At 37.5% G+C, this 13,672-nt stretch overlaps 1 long non-coding RNA gene across 2 annotated transcripts in view; it reads left to right on the top strand.

The window, feature by feature from the left end:
- The window catches only part of LOC117081061, an 87,780-nt gene extending 86,315 nt beyond the window's left edge, over positions 1-1,465 (top strand). For both annotated transcript variants that reach the window (XR_004436070.1, XR_004436071.1), the window contains exon 8: positions 1,207-1,465. This is a non-coding gene — a long non-coding RNA (uncharacterized LOC117081061). The remainder of the gene's footprint in view (positions 1-1,206) is intronic.
- Positions 1,466-13,672: the final 12,207 nt, after the last annotated feature.

Raw genomic sequence — 13,672 nt, 5'->3', positions numbered from 1 at the left:
CTCTTAACTTGCCAATCCTGCATGTGGTCTGGAAGCAGATATCAAACGTAAATCCCCATGAGCCTTAGTGAAGCATCAGGTCTTGCTGCGCATTCAAAAGAATGCCCTCATTTTGGCTTAAGGTCATTAGCAATAGCCCCCAGGTCTTTACTAATGTGTTACTGATTCAGGGGCCCAAATAGTCATCTGGAGCTCTATCCCTCCTACCTCAGTTTCCATTAATTCTTTGCTATTAAGTAGCAAACAAATTAGGCAAATATTGTCAAGAAGGGGATTATGAAGATTATAATTAACAAAAGAGACAGTTGGAGGATTTATAGCAAAGGCTGGTTCCAGTCAAGTTTCACTGGGAAAGAGCATCATCTCTATCTCATTTGCCAGTAATTAGCTCTGCCTTTATTGCATTGTAAATACTGCTTTAATTACCGCACTCCTTAGTTCAGAAGATGGAACTCAGTATCCTTATTGGATTTCATGTTCTGGCAATCCCTCAGAGCCTTTGCTGTGCACAATAGATGTATGCAAATACAACTGGTAATGGCTACGTGAAAGGATTACAAGGAATAGATTTGAACAATGTGAGTCACGCACAGTTCTGGAGAAGGAATTGCCTGCGCCCACTTCCCCTCCCCCCTTCATTATAATCCTGATCCCCCTTACTCTGGAGTCTCAGGAAGAATTAATGAACATAGATAAGGCAACTCTGTTGGGATAACATTTGAAAAGGCTTAACTAAGCCAGTGGAGATAACCATCTTTAGGACATCCAGGCTACAGAAAGAAAGTGGTCATTAATTAGGCATTAGTAGCATCAGCTAGGAAATGAACCATGAGGTACAGGGGCCAGAGCCAGAGGACTCGGGCTTGAGGCTCAGCTCATCCATTAACTCACGGGGTGGTTTGGGTATATCATTTCTCTTTGAAACCTTAACTTTCACCATTGAAAAATGGGGAGTTAAATTAAGTGGTTGCGTATAACTCCAGATCAAAAATTGCATGGATTTATACATTTTATTTTGAAAGACATTTTAAAACACATCTATTTTAATTCTGTGTGGCAGATTTCACTGGTGCCACATGATATCCCCTAAGGCCACCTTTGATTTCAGTTGCTACTATTGTAGACAGTTCTGTGAAAGTTTATGCTTCCTTTGCATTGTCAGTTTCCTACCAAGTGCATACCTTGCTTTTCCATATTCTGCTCCAGGATCAGCTCTCAGACCACCACATGAGTGGAGCACCCGAAGGCAACACTCAATGAAAACGAGGCAGGTCTAGATGCACAAGTGTACCATTCTCCCATCTTTCATCCTGGAAAATATTCGGGATGCTCCTGAGGGAACCCAGAGGAATTGAAACCTGTTGACTATAAGAGTGACTTCAATATTGTTCTCTTTATTGGCTTTTCTTCCTTCCTTGCTTCTTCACACCTGCTTCCAAGGTTTAACTCCTAATAAAATCTTCCCGTCAAGGTACTTATTTCAGACTCTGCTTTCAGGGAACACAAACTAACACACTCTTTTAGTTTAATGACAAAAGAATTAGGTGGAAAGGGAATGATGTAACTAGACCAAGGTGAGTGTTTAATCTAGTGTTCTTTCCACTGCCCTATTTATAGAAGGACAGTCCACATGGTTGAAAAATATACACAGAGGAGACCTACTGTGCTTCCCTCTTAACATTGCATCAAAAAAGATACAACCAGCCAATAGAGAAATATTAACAAAGCACGTGATATAAAAGTTAAGACTCATCACAGATGAACGAGATTATCAATAATAAAAAGAGAATAAGAACACATTTTTCGCATCAAATGGACCCAGATTTGAACCCTAGCTCTGTCATTTAGTAGCTGTGTGATTTTATTGTATAAGCTTTCTTAACTTTATTTTGCTTATCTATAAGATGTCACAAATAATAATACCTAAAATATAATAATCTTCCAATAATTATCTTACAAACGTTGTTCTTACCAACCAAAAAAGAAAACGATCAATACTGTGAATGATTACTCAAAACTTTAGATTTTAATCTGTGCTCTTTCCAAACGAGAGCCTGATACAATTGTTTTTTTCCCTCTTTTCTGATTATTGAGGCACAAAGACACATGCTTTTTTGTGTAGGACTTCGACAGAGGCTCTTTGATGACATTTGGCACTAATTTTCTTCTTCCTTTTGTGTTATAGACTGACACTCTCATAGTTGATGAAGACTGAGACAGAGATCCATCCTTCCTGGCTCTCCATTTTTCTAAGCCACCTGTGCCAACTGGTAGGAAATGTATTCCAGATTTTGCAGAATTAGCAGGCAAGCATCCAGTGATGAATACACAGGAATGCAAAGCCACGTCAGGAAATCATCCAATCTCAAGGGCCTTAAATGTCATCAGATCTTCACTAAGTAACCCCGCCAACTGGTAACCCTACCTCTCCTGAATATTGTCACATTCCAAGACAGACTATCCCATATTTTGACAGCTCTGACTTTTAGAAATCATTTCTTTATACTCATCCAAAATATTTTCCCTGTGATTCACATTCATCATCTGTCATAATTCTAATCTGCTACATCATTTAGAACAAAAGCTAATCATTTTGCCATATGGTAACCCTTGAAAAGAATTGGAAATCTCAGCCACATCTGCTCTTGGTTGCCACTTCTTCTGAAACCCCATATCTTTCCTTAGTTCTTCACTTATTTTCCACCGCTCAGGGAAATCAGAAAAATAACTTGAAAAAATCTGACTACCTAACGTTCTTTGAAATTAAAACAATAATAATAACATGGCTTTATTTTTAAACAAATCATTGAGAGTTGACCCTCTGATCAAATAGGTCCATAACTACATTTTACTTACAAGCCAGATGTTCAGATAGGAAGAACATGGATTCTGGAGTCAGGACAATGTAAATTTGAACCTCAGCTCTGCTATTTATTAGCTGAGTGATCTAAAACAGATGACTTCACCTCTCTGGGCCTCAGTTTCTTTATCTGTCAAGTTGACAACACCTGTCTCAAAGAGTTACTGTGAGGATTAAATGAGAGAAATAATGGGAATACGCTCAGGATGTAGCCTGGCCACACAGTACAGTAAAGAGAAAATGAGTTTGAAGCACATGAAAGAGTTGGAATCCTGGCTGTGCTATTGTTTATCTATGAAAATTTGTAGGAGAAATCCAGGTATTCTAAGTCCCCTTTTCCTCATTTGTCACATGGGAAATAACACTGAATTTAAAAATTGCATTGTATAGATTAGAAATATTATTTGCAAAATGTCTACCACAGACCCCGTTTTTTCAGTTATCTTTATTTTTACAAACTTACAAAAGTTTATTTTTCCCTTCTCGTCCACAGAATCTTACTAGAACATGTAAACCAGGGTTATCTCCTAAATCTAAGTTTTTACAGAGATGGGAATGAGAGGAATAAATATTATGACAAGAAGATGTTGAATATGAATTTGTGAAATGCAAAGAAAAGTCCAAAAGATTCCTCTGGAAAGTCAAAGAATTTTAATTTTTCCTGTAAGAAGCCATATAATAAATATTCCAGGCTATGTGAGGCCACATGTGATCTCCGTTATACATTGTTGTCCTCCTCCTCCTCCTCCTTCTCCTCCTCTTTCTTTTTCTCCTCTTCTTCCTTCTTCTTAACAACCCTTTTTAAAGGGTTGTTAAGAATTTTATAAAATTCTTTTATAAAATAATTTAGAAAAAATATGATTTAAAATACTGTTATGACAATATACATTCTGTTTTCTTCTATTATTATTATTATGAATATTACTGAGACCAGGTCTCACTCTGTTGCTGAGGCTAGAGTGCAGTGGCATTATCACTGCTCACTGCAGCCTCTATCTCCCGGGCTCAAGCCACCTTCCCACCTCAGCCTCCTGGGTATCTGGCTTTTCTTTTTCTTTTTTTTTTTTTGGTAATCAGTAGAGACAAGGTCTCCCTGTGACGCCCGGGCTAGTCTCAAAAACTCCTGGGCTCAAGTGATCCTCCTGCCTCAACCTCCCAAAGTGTTAGGATTACAAGTGTGAGCTGTCATGCAGACTAATTTCTTTGTATGCTAATGTTCATAAAGAGATCAAGAGTCTTGTAACTGTGACAAAACAGGACACCAGTGATTCTGTCATTTCTCGAGTTAAAACATCATCAGAGAAATTCATAGGGATTAAGCCAGATAAAAAGTGCCTGAACCATTGGGAAGAATGTCAAATGTTCTGGATGATGCAAAGGAAAGACAGATAGAACACCACAGAGCATCTAGCTAGGGGCACAGCTTTCAAGAGGTGTGGGCCTGCTTATGAGCTGTAATGGTAGGAGTACAATGGGCTCAGTGCCAGCCCATCACTGACCCTGGAAAAATATGCCCCCCACACACATCCTTCCAAAAAAGACTATCTGAATGCACAAAAGCCAGGTAAAGAAGTGACAACTTGCAGGCTAAGGAAACTGACTTCTAAGCCTAAAGTTAAAAGCAACTCTGAAAACATGCACTGGAAAAGACATCAGAAGATTTCACTACTGGCCTGTTCTCCACTCTGCTTTGTACCCTGAATAATTCCCTTCTCCATCTCAACACCTCAGCTTTACCACCTGTAAGATGGAATTAAGGTGCATCGGCTAACTTCTGAACTGTTTTGGTTTTGTTTTGTTTTTAGCACCAACAAATGCTGTGTTTCTTTTCTGTCAAAGGTATTTAGGATTTATTTGTACCAAGAAGTCAGCAAATTGCTAGGTGACTTCTAGCATAGAACCTGGAACAGTAGAAGTTGCATTAAACACACACACACACACACACACACACACACACAAGAAATGCCTGGAAATGCACTGCTTCAACATGTTCAAGGTGGTTAGTTAACATGTGGCCAGCTGAAACATAGTATCACTTTGAAGGCACTGGCTTTCACTTCATTGGAAGTGCAGACTGAAGCCCAGCTCTGGAAATTCTTGCATAAAGTATAACTTCCTCAGGAATGATAATGGAGTCTCCCTCACTTCTTTTCAAAGAGGCTTTGTTCAGAGTCTTCAAGGTGGTAACATGAGCTCCTGTATTCTATGCCAAAAGGGAAATCATCATATTGTCTCTCACACATATACTTGCATCCTCCCTTCCTTCTACTGCCCAGCCTTGCACTTTTTTATCACGGAGCAGAGACTAGACATGTTCAAGTCTGCGCTCTGTGCAGACAGCAAAGACAAGTCTTGGGAAAGAGGTGCTGTCTAGGGGCCTTCTGACATGAATACAAGCCACCCCCATACCATCTGATCATTCACTATCTAGATCTAAGGAAAAATAAAACTTGGATCCCTAAATACAAACCTCTTGGAAATACTTCCCTCCTGTAGATACAGCCTAAATGTTCAATATTAATGACATAATTACATAATTATTACATGCAATGATAATAATGATATACTCATTAATACCACCCTACTGGAACATAAGCACTCTCATCTATTAATAACCACATACACATATCATGCTGTCATTATGAAGGTTATAAATTGCTTCTCCATGTGCTATCTCCTTACAGAAATGAGGATGCTGTGACGCTTTGCCCTCCTGGACATCCCTGGGGATGCTGGTTGTCTTGATGAGCTGCTAAAAAAGGTAATCTCTGAGACCCTTTCCCTAGCATGGAAGAAAGGCAGTATTCATCCTTGGCCACCCACTCTCTATCTTACTCTTTATCTCCTTCATTAAATGTCTTTGCCATTCCATTCCAGCAACAGAAGGCTGGGGTGGGCCAGCCGGATGGCATGGTGCTGAAATCACTCCCCATAAAAACGTGCCTGCAATGTTACAACAGCTTTGATACTGTTGTAATGTACCCATAAAATCAAGGAACATATGTAGAGGCAGCTGCTGGTGGCAGTGAAGGAATGTAAAAAATATGGGGCTGTTGAAAAACTTTGATAGATTTTACTGCTAGCCAAGTATATGTTTTTTTATGGTCTGCTGTATGAACCTACAAAAAAAAAATCATGCTTTTCTTTTGTGTGTTTGTTTATTCATTGCATCATTTACAACAAATTCTTCAGACAAACTAGGAGAGCATGTGATTAGTTTTCAAATCAGTGGTAGAAAACTCAGAGAGAATGCAAGCGCCTTTAAATAAATGGTCCTTGGAAAGAAGTGGGGCAGTCCTAGGTATTAGAAAGAAGTTAATGTTACTTCAAACCATTTCCCTACATCACACCCTCTGCATCCATCAGGGTCATCAGGGGATCGCTATTCAGCTGCTTGGATCTGGCAAGGATTTTGCAGCAATTAAGTGACAATCAGGCAGGGATATGATTATTAATGGAGGAAAATCAGATTACCTTAGCCTGGAGGTAATAATAATATACAAGCAATATAAGCATATACAAGATAAATCAACAGGATATAGAAAGAAAGTATTAGAACTACTATTATATTTCTTTGTATGTAAAATCACAGGAAAGACAGTATGTTTTACTAATACTTAATATATGCTCAATGGGAGTTCTTCCATCACTAGCAGGTTAATGTAGGTGAGGACTCAGTCCAAAATTTGTGCATTAAGTGTTCATATGTTGGGATAAATGCTTCAAATTTTTTATCATAAATGTGTGACCAAAATGTAATACTTCTGTAGATTGGAGGTTGATACAAGTTTTTTTCTTATAGTTTTTATTTCTCCAGCATTTTATTGCATAGTTAGAAGAGCTCAGATGCATATGTCCGCAATGCCACCTTATCCTGTTCTCTCCAGCACACCAGGTGGTTCTCTTTGCTGCAAGCCACAGTCAAGTTTAAAAGATTTTTTTAAAAAATCAAGAGTGAATTTGGCATAGTTAGAAAAAATAAGTATGGTTTGATAATGGAACAGAGTTTACATACTGGATTTCTCATATATATATATATGTATTTGGACATATATATATGTATTTGGACATATATGTATTATATATACGGAGAGAGAGAGAATGCTGTGTAGTAAGTGGGCAAGTCATTTACTCTCACATGATTATAAAATGGGGATACTTTACAAGTATCTTTATGGGATTGGTCGTACTCAATAAATGGAAACTATTATAATGAATATTTTTTTCCTGTAACATGTGCCCACTAACAAGCAAATAATTCAAAAGATTTAGTATTATCATAGTGAAAAGATACTTAAGCAAGGAAGAAAATAAGAGCAGTTTGAATAAAGAATGAGAATGAAGGAATTTAAAATACGGTCTAATGAAGCTCTTTCAGAGCCCTGCTAAGCACAGCAAAACAAGAAGGTTAGCACAATCCTAAGCAGCCAGGAATTGCTATCTTTGGAAAAAGACACAGCTTGGTCTTCAATGATTTATCTCTTGGCAACACAGGGACAAAGGAAACAAGTACATTTCCATTTCTGATTTCCAGGGCTCAGGTGAAGAATCTATTAATATGCATAAAAGGCCAGATGGACTGGCCGAGGCCTGGAGCACAAAGGTTAGTTTTGGAGGAACCATCTGGGGCTTGTTCTTATGCTTTGGTGAAAAAGCCAGTGAGAGCCCAGAACACAACACAACCAATTAGGAAGGCAGGAGCTGGAGGCCTGCTGGCTCTGTCAGCCTTCCACTGCTACAGAAAAATGCTGGTTTGAAGAATGGGAAAATGTATCAGCAATTTTTTATTCCTCCTGTTTTCGTTTTCACAAACAACTGGACATAGTTTGGCAATTAAGAAAGTGGCAGAGAAGGAAAGGCTCATCCAGATAGACATGTCCCAGTTCCACAGAAGTTTTCTGAACACCCTCTTCCCACAGCAACATCTGGTATCTTGTGCCCATGGTAGGCCCCGAGAGAAACCTGGTTCCAGGTACCCAGTGAAGTAAAGACCAAACTACCACCAGCAGAGTTTACTAAATGCCATCGCAATTTGGTATCAATCAGTATTACCTACCTTCCTGAAAACTCCACATGAAACTTTCAGAAACGCTGAGTTTCTGATGCAAAAATAAACACCTCCATTATCAGGATAATGGGGCAGGTTTTAGTGTCAAACAAAATAATTTTAAATGTCAGCTCTTACTGCCATTTGATTTTAGGCAGGCTACTTCACCACTCTGAAATGCCATCTCTCCCTGTGAAATAATGATAATAATAAAGCTTCCTTATGTTAAAAATAGATTAAAGAAAGAAAAAATGTGCATAAGAAAGCACAGTTCACTCTTTGTTGTTATCCATGTATTTTTGTCTACATGTGTCTCCTGAGCACCAGCTCTGTCCCAGGCACTCCTGACACAGCTGTAAAAGACACATAGTATAATAGCTTATAATTAGCAACTAAAATACAGAACAAAAAAAACAGTAAAATTGTATTAATTTGAAAACTAGAAAAAAATATCATTTTTAAAAACTCCATAACCCTACTGGCCATATATAACCAAATATAATATTTTGGTAAATTTCCTTTCTACAATTCCTTTCGCACAATTAACAATTTAGATAAAGCCAAAGCTTATGAAAAGTACAAATCAACTACCAATAACTCATTAGTGGGCTTTCTGTAGGAATATATTACAAACATTTAGCAAATGATTTTTGTTAATTTTCTATTGTTCTTTTATACATACATATAGGGGTGCACATCCACTTTTTTACTACAAGATTTTTTAAATATTGTAATAAATCAGTCAAAATGTTATGATAAAATGGATTTACAAGCAGAAAGATCTCAATTTGAATCTAGGTTCTCTCCCTAACTAGTTGTGTAATATTGGAAGAACTTACCTCTCTCTCAGATTTATTTTTCTCATTTTCAAATTTAGTGTAATTATACTATGTTTAATTCAGTTATTATGATGTCTAAAAGAACACAAACTCTTTACTATTTTATAAAATTAATAAATGGCTGCTTCAGATCTTATGATGAGCTTAGGAAAATTGCATAGATGAAATTTTAAAGTTCATCTTTGACCTAGGTAGCCAACGAGAAAAATAAGTACATTTTCGATAACCTTATATTGACAATAGAGTGACAGCACAGAACAGGGTAAATTTAACTACTGTAGAACTTACGTTCCTCTCCTAAAACCTACTTCTAAGCGCAGTTGAATTGGAATCAACCAGTAATGAAGACTTTTTGAAAAAACAAATATAAAGAGTTCTGTAAATTTTTGACCACACAAGAGATTCAAGATGTAGAAGCGAGAGGTCAGTTTTTGTGTTTGTTTGTGGTTTGGTTAGTTCTATAATCAATCGATAGAACTGTCCACATTTTTCTGTCATAGTGCCAAAACAAAACACTCTTTTGGTTTGAATAATGTAGAAACTGGGTTATAGGTCATTGGGAAAGTATGCTGAACTTTCAATTTAAGGAATCATGTTCAGCCATAGAGAGAAGTGAATTCTAACTAAAAGTGTCCTGGAAGGAGACTCCTTCCCCTTTCCTTTTCTTCTACCAGAGTCAGGCATAGAGACAATAAAATAGAGATAACAGAGATAGATCATCATACTCACCTACTGCCTCTAACCAAAATAGTTTCCTTCCATTGCCAAAAAGTTTGCAATTTTCAAACCTATGACAGAATATAAGATCTCTGCTCAGCAAGATATTAGGACATCTTGGGCTCCTTCCAATTCCACATTAGTAGGAATTCTAGAAATCTTTAAAGTCTACATTATTTCCTACTTAGGCCATTAATCTGTCCCTCAGAATTCTAACCATCATCTACCAGAGCTTACCCTTGTGTTCCTGGAATATATTCGGTTTGACACTTTAGTTTAAAGGATTGTAATTTGTTGCCCTAGATTGTGTGTTTCCACATAAAGTGTTAGTACCTTAAGAGTAGGGCTAAATCTTTTACTTTTCTTCTGTGCCTCACGGTACATAGCATCAAGCAGCTTTGATGAATTGACGCTAAGGTTATGAGATTCTTCAGGGGTAAAGAGGCCAGGTTTGCATGGTACACGTGCACACAATATAAAGAGGAAACCTGGGTCATTCAATTTGCAATTCCTAACTTCCTGGAAAAAAAATTCATGTGGATCCTCTTTAATGTCATTTGATAAACCTATGTTAGAGAAAGATAAAATGACTCTCAAAATGTGACTTATTTCCTGCTAGAAGGGATATCAAACTATTCAAAGTCCCATTCTTCCTCTCAATTCTTACAAGTGAGTGTTGCATAGTCTCATAGACTTTCATTCTTCCATTAATTTCAAGGCTATTTACTAGTTAGCATCAGTCGGTTATTAAGAACCATAAAAACAAGTTTTATAAGTTAAGATTAATGCTTTACTTAAATCTACTGAACACTTTAAATATTTTACAAAAAAACAAAAATGGAAAAACACTGTTCCCCAACTGACAGAGCATCTACCACCTACCGTGGACACACACAAGCAGAGGCACACATACAAGCACATGATTGGATTCCTGCTTAAGAGTGAGATTGACTGGTCTAGGTGGGTCTTGAACCCTCCTGAGTGTCTGAAGCAGTTTAAAAACATACAATGAAGAAAGAAGGATGATAAGACCAATTTATATTCTAGTTTAGATAGAAATCCTTGTAAAAACGTCCACTCTGCCACCATTTCTCACCCATAAAAATGTCTATGAACCAAACAATGCTAGTGTTATCAATAGAAAAATTAAAACCATCACACATTGCTAGCGGGAATGTAACATGGTGCCGCTACTCTGGAAAACTGCTCCGGAGTTTTTTTAAAAAGTGAAGAGCAGAATTACCATATGCCACAGCAATCTGACTCATGGGCATCTACCAGGAATGGAAAATAGATGTCCACACAAAGATCTGTACAGAAAGGTTCATAGCAACATTATTCATAATAGTCAAAAAGTTGATATAACCCACATGTCCATCAATTGGCGAATGAATAAAGAAAATGCAGTATAGTCACGTGTCTTAGTTTGTTTTATATGGCTATAATAGAATACCAGAGACTGGATAATTCACACAGAAATTTATTTCTTACTGTTTTGGAGGCTGCAAAGTTCAAGATCAAGGGGCCTACATTTGGCAAGGGTCTTCTTGTTATGTCATCCTTGGCAGAAGGTGGAAGGGCAAGCGATCGTGAATTGCAGGAAAGAGGAAGAGTGAGAGGAGGATGGAGACAGCCAAACTCATCCTTTTATCAGGAAACAACTCCCACAATAATTAACCCATTCCCCTAATAATGGCATTAATCTATTCATGAGGGCAGAGTCCGCATGACCACATGACCTAATCACCTCTTAGAAGATCCACCTTTCAACATTGTTGCATTTGGGATTAAGTTTTCAACATGTGAACCTTGGGAAACACATTCAAATTGTTAATTTGCCAAGACCTCAGGCGCTTAGAATACTATTCAGCAAGTAAAAAGAATAGAAGTCCTGATATACTCTAAAACAGGAAAGACCTCAAACACATTATACTCAATGAAGAAAGCAAGATATAAAAGAACGCATATTATATGATCCATATGTAAAAAAAATCCAGAAAAAGTAAATTTATAAAGACAGAAATTGTGGTTGCATAGGGCTGGGGATGGAAATGGGAGGTGAATGTAAATGGGCCAGAGGTTTCTCCCATTAAGGGTGATGGACATGTTCTAAAATTAGATTGCAGCGACAGTTGTACAATTCTGTAAATATAATACAATTCCTGCACTTGTATACTTAAACCAAGTGAAGAAGGGTGAATTTTACAGAATCTAAATGTTATCTCAATGAAGCTGTTTTTTAAAATACTGATGTCTCCTACAGGAAGTGTCACAGACTCAGGTTTGAGAAAAATACAAGTAGAACGGGATACTTCCTCCCCAGGATAAACTAGTGAGAAACGTTCTCATTTCAGAGCTCTGCCCATCTGGAGAAGACATGCAAAGCTGAAACTATAGGAAGAGTTTTCAAACTGGATTAAGACACCCCTAGACAACATGACCTGAGACTTCCTGATAGATGAGAAAACAGATCTGTATTTAAAATTGGGATAAGCAGTTGGAAAAGCAATTTGCTACAGTGGTGAGAAAGCCAGACTTGGAATTCAATGACCTGAATTCAAATAGCTCTACTTCTCCCCTCTCTAAACTTCAGCTTCTTTAACTGTTAATATTTATAGCAGTGGTCCATTATGGAGCACTTCCCACTTGCCAGGTACTATTTTAAAGTGTCTTTCATGAGTTAACTCATTCAAGTCTCCAAAGAGAATTTATGCTTAAGGTTTATGTTTACTTCCAAACCTACATACAGGGAGGTTGGTTAACTTACTAAAAGTCACATAACTGCTGAGTGGCAAATTGAATGATATTTGAATCAAGCGGTATGAGTCCTGGACCTGGGAGTTTTTCCCATTTTACTGTGCATATCATACTTTTAGGATTCCAACAAGGTAGATAACTTGATGAGCATCTCAGAAGAAAGCTTTACAGGCATTCAGAACAGAACAGCCCACAAAGAAAAGAAGATTAGACAGGAGACAGCCCCAGGTTTTGGCCTCTTAGTGCATCATGAAATTGGATAAGATGCCAAATTTTCACACACTTACTTTCCCACTATGTAAAATGGAAATAATAACAGAACCTATTTCCAAGGGTTCTGGTGTGAGCAGTAATATGAGTAAAATGTAAAACCTTGGGCTTTACCCCTAGTCATAAGTGTTTGTTATTACTCTTGGCATTGTTATATGAATGTATAAGAAAAGTGGCTGGTCAATAAATGCTGGCTGAATCTAAATCTGAACTAGTTATGTGACTGCTTGAGTCACTTTATCACTCTGGGTGTCAGCTTCAACAGAAATTCAGAGGCTTGAACCACGTGAGCTCTCAGATCCCTCTCAGATCTCACAGTTAGTGACAATAATATACCATGACATTAACAGTTACTTTAATAATTATGATTACATTAATACTTATCTTATCAATTTACTTTGTTATAAATTTACAAAATACCATCAGGCCCTGAAGTCTACCACTTATTAAGCACCAACTATTTAGAATATTCTTCTTAATCTTCACAACAATTATCCAAGGTATGTATTACTAGACTCTTTTAAAGGTGAGGACAGTGAAATCCATTTGTTTTCAAATTAGAAGGGAGTTGGCCTTCCTATAAACTTACCTAGTTGATAAGAGGTAGAAAAGGAATTAAGACTCAAGTCTATCTGGCTCAAAATAATTTCTTATCACATATCCCCTGTCTCCCCACACTTCAGCTGATAGCCAGGTTAATGTCTGTAGTTCCCTCTTTATACTCCTTGAAAAGTCAAGGTTGTTGTGATTTGATACTATTGAGATGCCACTGACAAAACATCAGTTCCTTCTGATGCACCATACCCCATGTCCAGATTCACAAAGGAGAAAAATGAGGGTAGACTGACTGACTGCATTAAAATGTCTTGGAAGGCTATTAATTTTAAATTTCTTCCAAAGAGCCATTAAGACATCATTAGATTTCTATAATCTCAGTTAGCATACAATTTCAGAGGGACCACCTGTTGTACATACAGAGGCCACCTGTGCCAGCCAAGGAGGTGTGAATTCACCAGCACCTCAGGAGTTTGCTTTCAATTAGTTTAATTCCTAACATGGCTTGATTTCCTGAGTGTGAGCTCTGCTCTAGCAAGGCCAAAAGCACTTTCCTGAAGGGGATTCCAAGGACTTCTACCTCCAAGACAGGATAAGTGGGAGAATTGGAAGTCAGGAAATTAAATT

The sequence above is a fragment of the Trachypithecus francoisi genome, unplaced genomic scaffold, assembly GCF_009764315.1.
Source record: "Trachypithecus francoisi isolate TF-2019V2 unplaced genomic scaffold, Tfra_2.0 Lachesis_group8, whole genome shotgun sequence".
NCBI classification, from domain to species: domain Eukaryota; kingdom Metazoa; phylum Chordata; class Mammalia; order Primates; family Cercopithecidae; genus Trachypithecus; species Trachypithecus francoisi.
The sequence above is the reverse complement of the archived record's forward strand: the minus strand, read 5'-3'. Positions and strand labels throughout refer to the sequence as shown.